General features: G+C 45.2%; 1 protein-coding gene and 1 long non-coding RNA gene across 8 annotated transcripts in view; both read right to left on the reverse strand.

Moving 5' to 3' along the window:
• Nucleotides 1-14,074, reverse strand: part of SLCO3A1 (solute carrier organic anion transporter family member 3A1) — a 298,502-nt gene that overhangs the window by 149,643 nt on the left and 134,785 nt on the right. The gene's annotated exons all lie outside the window — the stretch shown is intronic.
• LOC145723591 (uncharacterized) lies at nt 4,290-12,648 on the reverse strand. Its single transcript, XR_014148803.1, has 2 exons — nt 9,038-12,648; nt 4,290-8,962 (listed from the first exon to the last, which is right to left on the reverse strand). It is a non-coding gene; the product is annotated as an uncharacterized LOC145723591 (long non-coding RNA).

Genomic DNA, 14,074 nt, shown 5'->3' on the forward strand with positions numbered 1-14,074 from the left:
AAAAAAAAAAAAGATGTCAGAAGTAATACATTTTCCATCCTCCCTACAAATGACTCCACCTTATGATACGGCACAAACTCATTTTACACATCAGAAATCCCTAAAATCTCATCAAGTAGAGTCTCTATAGCTCAACTATTGCTCTTCTGGATAGGCAGGCAGTTTATTTGTCTTGCTTGACCACAACTGATGCTATTCAAAGCAGATTTGCTTTATGAAAAGACATGCTTTGAGTTTCAGTTTTACCTTCGCAGACATCCTAAAAACATTCACGGTCCTAAGTACTGTTTTCTGTACCTACTAATCACATTGGCCAATGTCAGTGAAAAAGTCTCATTGAGAAATAAGCTACACCTGCGTGTCACCCTTATGTTCCACCAAGTTGAACACAAAATCTTAAACCTCTCATTTCAGTGTCAATGTTGACTCTCCAAACCCTGTGAAAATGAATCCAGATTTTTATAAACTAGCTCAGAAAGGTCAGGAGTTAAGAAATTTAAAATGAAAACTCTGAACTATAATTTTTTTTTTTTTTAGCCCATCGTATGTCCCACTGAGCTAGATACTGTATAAATATTACTTTATCATCACAAAACCCACGTAAAACAAGTGTTCATACCCTGGTTTTAAAGAACAATATGTGGGCCTCCTGGGTGGTTCAGTTGGTTTAGCATCTGTCTTCGGCTCGAGGCATGATCTCAGGGTCATGGGATCAAGCCTCACATTGGGCTCCCTGCTCTGCGGGGAGTCTGCTTCTCCCTCTCCCTCTGCCCCTCCCTATCCCCCGCCCCCCAGCTCCTGCATGTGTGTGGGCATGCTCTCTCAAATAAAATCTTAAAAAATACATAAAATTTACAAAAGAAGATCAATCCATGATCAGAAAGGAACTGTGACTTGCCTTCAGGGAGCTGTATGCTTTGGGGCAAGGTGAGGGGGTGGTTCTTAAGTGCTGGGGCTCGGTTTCAGTTGGACCCATTACAGCCTAAGTAGAAGGAATTCCAAGGCTCCAATTGTGTATATGTGTTTACAAGTGGGGGGGGGGTGTGGTATTTTTTATTTTGCCAGTTGGCCATTTGGCGACTAAGTGTGGAGTTGTCCACTTCATTCAAGAAATGATGTTGGCAATGGGGTTGTCCAGTTTGCTGAGCCGACTTCATCAAAGGCAACCTCTCTGGCCCCACTGGAGATTGGACGTGTGGCCCACTGGTGCAGGAATGGCAAGGCCCCCAAGGGCTGTCAATCTGGATCCTTCTAAAGGCACCGCCTTACTTTTTTAAGGCCTTCTTTCAAAGATTTAGAAAATAAACAAACTTGTATTCTTTTAAAGCTAGTATCCTACAAACCAAGAGAGTGTGGATCTCTGTTCTTCGGGTAAAATACCCATATTAACCTCAAGATGCCCCTGTTTTATGCTTTGGGGGTTATTTTAATACATTTAACTTATGATGCCTAGATAATTACAGAACAGGAAAAATAAAATGTGGCCCCTATCCCTCCCTCCCCCCACTCCATACAGTTCTTCTGGCTTTCAGAAGAGCCTGCTAGTGGCGCCTGGGTGGCTCAGTCGTTAAGCGTCTGCCTTCGGCTCGGGTCATGATCCCAGGGTCCTGGGTTCGAGCCCCACATCGGGCTCCCTGTTCCGCAGGAAGCCTGCTTCTCCCTCTCCCACTCCCCCTGCTTGTGTTCCCTCTCTCGCTGTGTCTGTCTCTGTCAAATAAATAAATAAAATCTTAAAAAAAAAGAAGAGCCTGCTAATCCTAAGGCCTCTAAAAACCTGAGAGGTTCTTACCACCAATTAAAACAATCCACTTCCCTGGTGCCTCCCTGATTCCCCAAGGCCATTCTGTGTGTACGCACTCCAGAGCAATTCTGTGATTGGTCCCAAGGCAAGACCCCCCCCTTTACGTTCCCCCTATTCAAAAAGACACCCCTTCCTTTGTTTTAGCCTGAAACTACATCTGACACCCTCTCTTCTCATTTACCTCCTCTTTGGGGTCTTCATTGATTTAGCGTAAGAGAGGCCTCCTGGCCTCATATTCCAGCCAAGTACCCATCCAACGTGCATGTCAACTCAAGCTCAGAGTCCACGGTGATTGAACACTGTTTTCACTACAGAACAAATCCTGCATAGTTGGTGTTTATGTATTACACAACCCACTCTAACATTAACCAGACAGGTTTTAGGAGAACAAACAGTATCTCTCTCTCTCAGTCTTAGCCGCATTTGACATGAATCAGGACTTTACCTAGAGAAAAACACACAGGCTATTATGTTGTCCTGAATGCCCCACCACAGGAATACTCCAGTCCCCTTGTGGATTGGCTGGAATGTTGCTTTTTTCGTATATCAACTCTTGTACGAGACACAGGAGTGCCTCATCAGCATGATTCGACGCGGAAAGTTATGTAACTCGATGTCACACAATTCCCAAACTCTCCGTTAACAGGCCTTTCTGCTATTTCCTTTAGAAATTACTTCCTCTGGGTAAAGGACTCCGGCCCTCTAAAACAGACGCCAAATAGAGAGATTGCTAAGAGGATGTGGGGCCAAAGAGGCATTACAACTAGCACTTTTCCTAGAAAGGGGATCTCTGCTTCTGGATGTGGTAGCTTAATGAAGTATATTTATTCAGCAATGAGAGGACTGTCCACACAGAACACATCTATCCTGTTGATTAAGTTCACAGGGTGTTGTCTTTTGGGGCACTGGGAATCCAGTGTTTAAAAGAGCTGATTCTTTATCAATAATTACAGTCATTGAAATAAACAGGACTTTTATTTTCCTTTTCTGCTAGATTTTTAAACTCAGCAAAACTTAAAGCACTTGACAGAGCTGTGCTGGCTAAAGGAAAGGCAGGATCCAGCAGAAAGAACGCCTGATCTAAGCAGAAGACGGTCGCCAACACAGATACCAGAATTTGCGGGGGGGGGGGGGGTGGGGGAGCTCTGATCAAAAAGCATCTTTCCTCTTGAACTAACTCAGTAACTATACTAAGTCCAGTACATCTCGTTCACATCCGACCAAGGAAGTGTGTTATCTGGCACACATGGAAGTTTTCACTCACAGCATGGATGTTGAGCTAATGTCACCTCTGTGCAGATCTTGGAAAGGCGAGACCATCTACTCTTAGAACCCGGATGATCAAGAAGCCCTGCCTTTTCCCCAAGTGCGGACGGAAAGATGACTGGCAAAATTCTTAGGCAACTAACTCCAGCATAAACAGGACTATGTGATTCCTAATTAACCTCTGAATGGACTCTCTTCTGATCCTTGCTTTAGAGGCTTTATACCAAACAGATTAGCGAATGACCCACCCGCACTGCCCGAGCGTGAGACAACAGAGCAACTTCCCACGGTACAGGGAGCATGCCTGGTGTGATCGGTCTGCCGCAGAGTGGGGAGGAGAAATCAGCTCTACCTGATTCCGGGCTCCCCCCCTTCCCCCACCACACAGTGGGGGAAGACGACTGGGGCACACGAGGATTATCCAGCCAATGAGGCTGAGAATTGTCTCAGCCTGGAAATAAGCTATCTGGATGGGCTCCCCACTCCCCAATGGGCAGGGCTGTACCCCAGCTCAACTGCTCACAGGACCGGGAGCCCCCCAGCTTTCCAGATGCAGGGTAGCTGGCCTATCTGAGCACTCCCTGCAACAGCTAGTATCCAAGCTCAGATAGGTGCTTGAGCCTAATGTGCATTCCACTACGCAGGTCAATCTCATTCCCGCCTTGAAACACAGAGAGCAACAGGGAGGCAGCGTCTCTCACCTACACCCCAGACCCACCATCCTGAGCCACAAAGTACATCATGACGACGGGGCCCACATGCCTGCTCATGAAAGGGATAGGGAGGCCGTCCACTTCTGGATGTTCTTGAAGTGACCACATGTGATCATCACTGCACCTCTGGACAAGCTCCGAAGTTTGGGCTGGGGGCCATTCCAACCCAGGAACATTCACCTGCGGATGGTCGCCATATGCAAATATCGAGTCTGCAGAGCTATTTTGGGTGGTTTTCTATTTATTTTTCAAAGGCCCCAGTCACATTTCTGGGTCTTGCTTCTCCATATGCGACTCTCTAAAAATAGCCAGAAGATTGGGCTATTTATTTAACGAGACGGTCTTCAAAGTAAATATAATGCAAACATCATGAACTTTTCAAATAACCAATGCCTTGCTCTTTAGTAAACTGTATGTAGCAAATCAAGGCACTGATGTTTATTAGCATTCAATGTAAGAGTTTCAGAGACTCTGGTAGTTTTCTGTTTTTGTTTTGTTTTTCACTGAAATTTCCATAAAGAAATAACCAGGGTTTCAGGACTGGGAGCCACATACCATCCTTTGCATGTTATTTTGCTTATGCTGGACATCGCTGCTTTAGGTGGGTGCTCATACGCAAGCCCTAGATGCTTTTTGAATCTGGGTTTCCCAGGATGAAAAATAAAAGATGTTTTAGTATTAGAAAAAGCATCCCAGTTCAGTGGAGACTAATGCATTTCGAGGACAACAGTGGGGAAGCTCCAATCATTGCTTCCGTGAGCTACATTGGCTTTGTTTTCCCAAATTGCTCACAGGCACCCATCCCCTGCTAAACTCAGTTACAAAACTCCGCTGAAAAGCACTTCATGGAGTTTGCTGATGCACGGATGACAGTGACAGCTAATCCAGGGAGTTCATGTCTCTGGTTTTCAGTGTTCAATTGGTCAAAAAATGGCCAATAATTCATTCCTGCGTTCAACACCACTCCAGCATCTACTCAAGCACTGTTGGGGACAGAAGTACCAAAGGCCTATCAGCACTGCATCACTGACCAAGACCCCTAAGTGCCTGCTGATCCCACCATCTTTATCGCCATCACAGAGAGGAGGTCACGGAGGCCCAGTGGGCTTGCATGCCACAAGCCACAGGGCTGGCAGGTGGCAGAACTTGGACTCATAGCCAGGTCTGGCCAGCTCTAAAAGCCAGGCTCCTGTCCACTCCAGCATGACTCCCAACCTCTCCTGTGTATTAGGATCAACTGGAGACCATTCAAGCTGGTGCTTCCCAAGCCCCACACGCAGAGAGCCTCTCCCAAAGGTCTGGGTGGGACCCAGGAATCTACATCTGTAAGTGCCTGAGATGGTCCACATGCCAAATACCACAACGCACCCGCCTATCTTGCACATTTCAGCTAATCGTCAGGAATTGGAGACAGAGGGTGACAGCTGCGGCCCAGCTGGGCACTAACGCCCAGCAACACCAATCCCAGTGCCACCCACCCAAACCATGGACACCCACCAGGTGTCATCCTCTGGCTGGTGGACGGTGTATCCCAGGCCCTGTATCCATGAACTCCTTGAAGAACCGGCCATTGTGAATACAGGGCTTGTTCACTGCTGCTGCTTGGGGCACAAGTTCCATCAGGTGGGAAAGCTCCTTACCCCCTACAGGAGGACCACCGCATGTCCCTACTGGATCTGGGCTTGCTCTCCTTTGTCATCCCCTGGCCTTTCCCATGGGCTCTGGGATTCCTCATCAAACAGCAGAGAAAGAACAGTGTCCACAGAAGGACTCATGAGATGTCCACTGCTGAGCATGGGTAGTTAATGCCAGGAGGCACGAGGACTAGGTTCATGGATAGACACCGAGGCCAACACATGACAGGCCAGCTGAGGAAAAGTCACAGGGGAGTACGGCTAGGCAAAAGAGGTGTACACTTTGCAATGTGTACTCTCTGGAGCCAAGCACATTTATCACTACTAGCCACTGGGGAGGAGACTGGACATGGATAAATTATTTCAGCAAACCAGTTCTCAGGCATCAAGTAACATTAATTGAACTATCACGCACGCATGCATTCCTTCACTGAACAAACATGACAATGTGCCTACGCAATGACAGATAGGCACTGAGGATACTGTGGTCAACTGCAGGAGAGAATATCCCCTCCTCCCAGGATGTTACAGAACACGTAGCCAGGGACTGGAGAATATAAAGGAACACCAAATGCATTTCCTACTATTCAGGGGGAAGCTGGGCAATATAAGTTAATGCAGGAAGAAGGATATACTTACCTCATTTCACCCTTATGACATTCTGTAAGATAAGCAAGTGTCCTCATACCCATTTTACAGATATGAGAACAGAGGCTCGGGGCATTTAAGTAACTGGTTGTGTCACATGGCTGGTAAATAGAAGAACTGGGATGTGGGAATTCAGAGGGCTCTGTGCAGCGTTAACACTCAGTATATGCAACACTACCAGCATAGCTACCCCTTGTGTTTGACAACAAAAGATTTTTTTAATTAACTAAGCTCATTTAATTAAAAAAGATATGCATTTGGGAAAATGTAATTCAAACACTACAAGGATATTCAATAAAAATGGAGTCTCCTGACCAGGCCAGGCCCTTCTAGACAGGCAGCTGCTACTACCAATTTCTGGGTACAGCTTTTCTACGGAACTCTTAATATACCAATATACCATGTGTACCAAGCAAATATGACTGTTTGGATAACGCTGAAATGAGTAAGAAGAAAAAGTCTCAGAATGACAGGTAGGAACCAAGCAGCTCGGGGGAAGGGGCAGAGGGAGAAGGAATCCCAAGCAGACTCCCCACTGAGCATGCAGCCAGACTTGGGGCTCGATCCCAGGACCCTGAAATCATGACCTGAACCGAAATCAAGAGTTGGACGCTTAACTGACTGAGCCACCCAGGCGCTCCAATGTTATTTTTTCTTAATAAAGAAGAGAAAAAGCACTAAATATGTTCCCGCTATACTGCTCGCGGTACCTGGGCTTTATAGAATTATAAGAACTGTTACCAAACCTGTAAAAGTCCACCTCTTTGTCCAGACAAGGCCTGAGCAAGTACTGTGTTCCATTGCCTTTTCAGGGTGAAACCCTAGATGGTTTCTCCCTCTTGTTGTCTTGAGCCAAGGGCTGATGTATGGATATCACCGGCCTGGGGACTGGGCCCTGGCGGATCATCAGGGACAATCAACACCTGTGGCAGGTGGTAGGGCGGTGCCTTCTCTCCCTGTGAATATACATCTGGACTGAGATTGATGGGAAAACCTGTGTCTACTCCATGGGTTAAGAATCTTCATGTCCTTGGGGAGCCTGGGTGGCTCAGTCAGTTAAGCATCTGCCTCTTGATCTTAGCTCAGGTCTTGATCTCAGGGTCTTGAGTTCAAGCCCTGCATTGGGCTACACACTAAGCGTGGAGCCTACTTTAAAAAAAAAAAAAAAAAAAAGTGATCAATTTTCTTAGTACGGTGTAAAGGATCTGATTTTCTTTTTGTTCCTTTTTGGTGTGCTGACAGTTTAAGCGTTTTCCTCACTATAATATCCCTGTGCCCACACACACACACAAATTGGCTTCTGGGCATGGCAGTCAGTTTAAATATGTATTTTTATATCCCTGTGCCAATACCACACATTTAAATCACTATAATTTATAATCAAGATAATTATCAGGGCCATTTCCCTCCCTATATAATCTGCATACACAAAACTATGTTAATTATTCTTGATCAAGCACTTTTCATCATGAGCTTTAGGATTATCTTGTATGGGTATATACGTACAACCATGTGCATACACACACGCACGCACACACACACACACAATCCCAGATTCCCTTTTATTGCAATGGCACTGAAATTAGACTAAATTTGGGGAGAAAGATCTTTAAGATACTGAGTCATTTAATCCATGAACATGGTATGTTTTACCTTTTATTCAAGTCTTCTTTTATGCCCTTCAACAGAGTTTTATAACATTCTCCATAAAGGTCTTGCCCATTTTTGTAACTTTTTTTCCTTAAGTGCTTTACAAGTTTTTGTTGTTAGTGTAAATGTTCATTTCTTAAAAACCTTTTCTGCTTTGTTTTTGCTACTCTAAAGGAATGATAGTTGATTTTTGTACATAGATCTTATATCCAACAAACTAATAGCTTATAGAGTCTCACTTTTTTTACAATGATAATCATATCACCTGTAAATATGGAAAATTTTTATTCTAATTTCATGCCCCCTTTTTTCTTGTCTTATCAAATAGGTAGAACATCCAATGTGATACTGAATGGGAAAAGTAAGAACATCCTTAAGTTCCTAGAGTTTCACAATTAAGTATGATGTTTCACCATAGTTGTTGTCATGATCTTCTTTATCAGAATAAGGAAGTCCCCTTCTATGTCTAAATTGCTAAGAGTTTCTGCTTTGTTTTTTCTTGGGTGTTTTTTTTTTTTTTTTTGAAGATTTTATTTATTTATTTCAGAGAGAGAGTGAGCGAGTTCACGGTGGACTTTTACAGAGGGAGATGCAGGCTCCCTCCCCGCTGAGCAGGGAGCCCGATGCAGGGCTCGATCCCAGGACCCTGGGATCATGACCTGAGCTGAAGGCAGACGCTTAACCGACTGAGCTACCAGGCATCCCATCTTTCATTTTTTTAATCATGAAGACCATTACACTTTTGTAGAAAGCTTTGCTGCCCTACTTTAAGTGTGCTGAGATACACAAGATTTTTAAAGAAAAGCTTTCAGGGTACATAACTACTTTTCTTCTCCAAGGTCGGAAACACAGACTTGCAAAGACTAAATCTCCGGTGTCCCAGGCAGCCTTGTCTAAAAGCATCCAAAGGCTGGGGTCTCCCCTCCCGCTAGGCACCTCCAAGGATCACAGAGGTCTGCATTTCCTGTGTGGCTGCCTGCTGGAAAACCTCAACAGTGTTTTGGTCTGAAATTATCCCTAAATTTCCTTTGGGAAAAAAATCTTAAGTGAGCTTGACCCCCAAACCACTAGCTGCCTAGGAAACTAACTCTCCAATATAATCACTATTTAGAGAAAGGGAAGGGAAACACATGCGTGGTACCCACATTACCTCATGGGATCCTCCTAAGGAATAAATGAGGTCAGCAGCAGTATCCCTATTTTCCACTCTAAATCAAGCCTCCAAGAAGTGAATTTGTTCACATCTAGAACTAATGATGTAATGTATGGGGATTAACATAAGAATAAAAAAAAAAAAAAAGAAGTGAATTTGTTCAAAGTCTCACACCAGGAAGTAACAGAAATGGGAGTTGAACCCAGGTTTGTGTGACTTCCTTGTCACCCTGGGCTTTTCACTGCTGATAGTGCCACCCCCTAAACCTCCAGGTACACCCAATGTAATTACCTCTGGCTCCACAATGCCAACCTCACAGAGCCAGCACAGCTCCTCTCCTTTTCTGTTTTATTTCTGTCTTTCCAGTTACTTCGTAAATTAGTGGTTGGGGTTCCAAACCGCCCACTCTGTAGAGTACTGTGAATAATATAATTAAGCACAGGAAATGGTTCATTGTTGTTAGTCTGCAACCCAACACTGAAGGTCAGTGGATTTTTCCTATGTGGGGACTCAGGGCTGAGTCCCAAATAGGCGTCTCCTTCAGAGAGCTGCAATCGCATGGGCTGGGATGCCCAGCAGCCTCCAGGCATGGCTCAGGATGGCAGAACCCAAGGCAAAGAGCAGTACCTTCCAGAAGACCGAGTTCCCCTTGAGTGGTGCTAAATGGAAGGTGCCTAGCAAGGGCAAGAACTCCGGTGTATGGATACCACCCCCTTCCTGCTAAGGGGCTTTCATGACTTATCTCATTTAATGCTCAAAACATCCCAGAATGGGAGTTGGCATTTTCCAGGCTTTATAGACGAGTGGACGGAGGCTCAGAGAAGTGATTTAGCCAAGAAGCTTCCAAATCCCAGATGGTAATAGAGCTGGATTTAGAATCAAGTTCACTACTCTCCTAAAATCACTCATCCAATTTTACAACTGATTTCCTAAAACATGTTCCTCTTTGGCCAGACCCCTTAATTCAAACCCCAGTTCAGCTTTATGTAAATTCTGTGATTTGGGAAAAGTCATTTATACATCTCTGGGCCTCAGTTTCCAAATGCATAAAATGGGAACAACAGCAGTGCCTACGTCAAAGGGCTGATACGAGGATTAATGGGTGAATATTGCAAAGGTCTTAAAACAATGCCCGGAGCACAGTAAGGGATATGTATTAGTTATCTACTGCTGCCTATCAAATTACCTCAAAACCTAGAAGGCTTAATGTGACAATAAACATTTATCATCTCCTACAAGTGTAAGTCAGGAACTCGAGTGGTTCTGGCTGATGGTCTTTCATGGGACTACAATCAAGACATCACAAAGCTGCAGGCGATGGAAGGCTTGACTGGAACTGGAAGATCTGCTTCCAGGGCGCCTGGGTGGCTCAGTTGGTTAAGCGACTGCCTTCAGCTCAGATCATGATCCCGGAGTCCCGGGATCGAGTCCCACATGGGGCTCCCTGCTCAGCAGGGAGTCTGCTTCTCCCTCTAACCCTACCCCGACTTGGGCTCTCACTCTCTCTCTCAAATAAATAAATAAAATCTTTAAAAAAAAGATCTGCTTCCAAGATGGCTTATTCATAGGGCTGACAAGTCGGTGCTGGCTGGAGGTGGGAAGCCTCAGTTCTCCATGTGGGGGTGTCCTCACAACATGCAACCAGCTTCCCCCACAGCAAGTGGTCCAAGAGAGCAAAGTGGAAGCCGCAACATCCCTGACGACCTAGCCTTGGAAGCCATGCATCATCATTTCCACATTATCGTACTGGTTACGTAGGTCAGCCCTATTTCCTATGGGAGGAGACTGGACAAGGGCAAGAAGGCCAGGAGGCAAGGATTATTGGGGACCAATTTTGCAGGCTGACTACCACAGGACCAGGTCTGTTAAATGAAGAAAGGAATCATATGTTAACTAATCTTGCATTCTAAGTGCCCGGGCGCATCGTGAGGTCATCAATATACATTTATCAGAAGGATGGACGTATGGATGAAAAGAGGAAATGCCCATGTCATCCCAGCCAAGTTCCATTTTGGCGCTCTGTCCTTTTACTACCTACCTTCTGAGCCATTTCCAGAGAAAGAACTATTTGCTCTCAGTTTCAACTTTAAATCATCATCTCTACAAATTACTTCTCAAATTTCACCTTCCCATAAAAGTGTCTGGAGTGGTAATCTCAAACCAAGAGTGCTATGTAAGTTTCTCTCTCAGCCAACTATATCAATATAAAATACTTCCTCTGAATTCACAAGACTCAAAACAAAGTAGAATGAAACGTTATGTCTTGGTTAAAACATCTGCAGTAATGTAATCGTGCAGTGACTAGTATGTGTTCCAAGACAACTGTGGGAAGGTGCCTCCCTGCACAAATGCAGACTATCTGCTTCCTCCTCTTCCCCATCAAAACTATACTCAGGAGATAATTCCTGGGTGAAACCCAGAGGAGGTTGCTCATGGGAGCTGGCTAGGGAGCAGGCTAGGGAGGGAGTGCCTAATGACTAGGGAAGCAACTACCTCTCTGAGGGCCCGGGATTCCCTTCCAGATCTCTCAGACTTCTGCTTCTGGGCAGCTGTCTCACATCAGATCCATGCCAGGGATTATATATTTTTTTAAGATGTTATTTCTTTGAGAGAGAGTGAGAGCACATGAGCAGGGGAGAGGGGCAGAGGGAGAGGGACAAGCAGACTCCCCACTGAGCAGGGAGCCCAACGTGGGGCTCGATCCCAGCACCCTGAGATCATGAGGTGGATGCTTAACTGACTGAGCCACCCGGGCACCCCTCTGCCAGGGATTTTAGACACGGGGACATGTCACAGCAATGGCATCCTCACTAAGCCCTAGGATGGCCTTTCCAATGATGTTGGAAGTTCAGCCCAGGATGGTATTCTCAACTGTACCACTGCCCTAACTCACCAGAGGTACATCAGTTGGCTCCTGGAAAGAACTGATGGTGAGCATCTTCCACAATGCAAAAGTTGTCTCTGAGGACACGACACTCAGGTCATGGAGATATGGCTGACAATCCTGAGAAGCTGTCCTACTTTCTCTGGCTCCCTCCAGTAGCTTAAGAGCATGAAGGACCACACCTTGGCCTCCACTAGGAGCATAAAGGCCCAGTGATAGCATGGTGTATTCAGAGTATGCGTCACTCCATGCCAAGTTGTTGAGATCTTACTCTTGGAAGATGTGAGCATGGTCTCCATGATCATTAGCTTCATGTCTACAGCCTCAACAGATTCCTGCACAAAGGGTGGAGTCACAAGAAACATAAAAACCATGGAGGTAGGGTCAAAAAAGGAGTCACTGGGGGGTCATCATCTTCAGCAGGCCAAAGCTGACAACAGCTCCAGGGCCCTGCTCCTCAGGAAGAATGTATGGTGAAAGCAGGTAAATACTGAATGCAAATGTTCCTCTTTAGCAGTGAGGAGATCTGCTAAGTCTTGACCGAATGACAAATCATCACTGAGTTCACAACGTTCTTCTCCATTTTACAAATGGCTTCTTCAATGTTCGTTTGGTTTTAAATGCTTAAGGACAAATGCTCACCTTGACCTTTGAGAAGGGTAACAGCATAGTAAAATCCAAAGTATAACCCCACTTCAAAGTGTGAATTAGAACTTCAACTGTGAACTTCTGAGCGATGGGCAGAGCTCCCAAAAGAAAAGTCCTTCAAAAAACTCCAGTCAGGGGTGGCCTGGGTGGCTCAGTCAGTTAAGTGTCTGCCTCTGGCTCAGGTCATGATCTCAAGGTCCTGGGATCGAGTCCCGCATTGGGCTCCCTGCTCAGCGGGGAGTCTGCTTCTCCCTCTTACTCTCCCTCTATGCTCTCTCTCTCTCAAATAAATAAATAAAATCTTTAAAAAAAAAAAAAAAAAAAAAAACCTCCAGTCAGCCATGCATGAAGGGCTTAGGAAAATTTATAATGCACCCCCCTGGTGCCACCCCGGAAATATTTTCTATATAGTTCTTTGTGTCATTTTTGGACTCATCATTTTCAGAGTTGTTACCTTCTACCTTGGTTTATCCTAAATTCAAATTATTTACCTCTACGCAAGCATAGTAAATAAAATCTCCTCTTATTATATATGCATATAATTAATTCTTGTTCTTCACCATTCAAAGCTGTGATTTCCAGTATAGTAGTCATTAGCCACGTGGAGCTAGTCCAAATTGAGATGTGCCAGAAGTAGAACCATTTCAAAGACCAAGTGCATAAAAACAGAATGTAAAATAGCCCCTCGGTAATTTTTTTCCATGGATTACACGTTGAAATATTTGGATAGTACTGGGTCAAATTAAAGGCAGCATTAGAATAATTTTACCAGTTTCTTTTTACCTGTCAAAATGTGGCCACAAGGAAATTTCTGACCACACGTACGGCTCACATATACCTAACAGACGATGCAAGGTTGGACCCTCTAAATTAGAGATAGCAAATGGCAGCTGAGGTCCACACGGGGCTAATAGTTTGTATGAGCTGTTAGGTCAAAGGGTGATTTTCATTTCAAACAAGAGCTAACATTATAAAATCAGGTGATTAAAGACAAATGGATCCCAAATTCTCTTTAAAAAATAAAAAATATCTGGTAACTCTGGGCCCACATTCCTACATGGCAAGAAGGACTAGGAGCTGCCCCATTTGGACAGGGCACCTGTCCCTCCTTCTCCACTGTCCCCACCAGGCCCTCCCACTCCCAGACACCGAGGCAAAGGTCAGCTGCCATTCTTCCCACCCCTCCCGGCCAGCTTCACACATTTAAATTGCCTTCCCAGCTTCTGAAGGTGTTTGAGTTTGAGAGCCTCATCCCAGAGTCGGGGTGGGAGGGATTCTAGGAAAGAGCGAAGGTAGTGGGAAGGGTCTGATTAGTGCATGCATATGCCGATAAAAGACCTGGACAGGGAGGTTGGTTTCATTCAAATCAATGTGTTGGGCTTGGGGTTTTTTTTTTTATTTTTATTTTTTTTGAGTCTGGACATCGAAGTGAAGAAGTCCCAGGGGGGGCATTTGGAAAGACATCACTGAATATATATAGTAAAGAGCTGAAGGTTAAGAACAATGCCTTCGGGACACCCAGAGGCAAGAGGAAGAAAGATAAACGCAACCAGCTCAGGAGTCTGAGGACAGGTTTGGAGTCCGGAGCTGGGCACCTGGAGAGAGGAGGGGCAGGAAGCCAACCTTGCTGGGAGGCTGCAACCGCGAGCACTAGAAACTACATGAATCCTTGGACAG

Source organism: Leptonychotes weddellii, chromosome 9 (genome assembly GCF_054177405.1).
Source record: "Leptonychotes weddellii isolate Sample4059 chromosome 9, ASM5417740v2, whole genome shotgun sequence".
NCBI classification, from domain to species: Eukaryota; Metazoa; Chordata; class Mammalia; order Carnivora; family Phocidae; genus Leptonychotes; species Leptonychotes weddellii.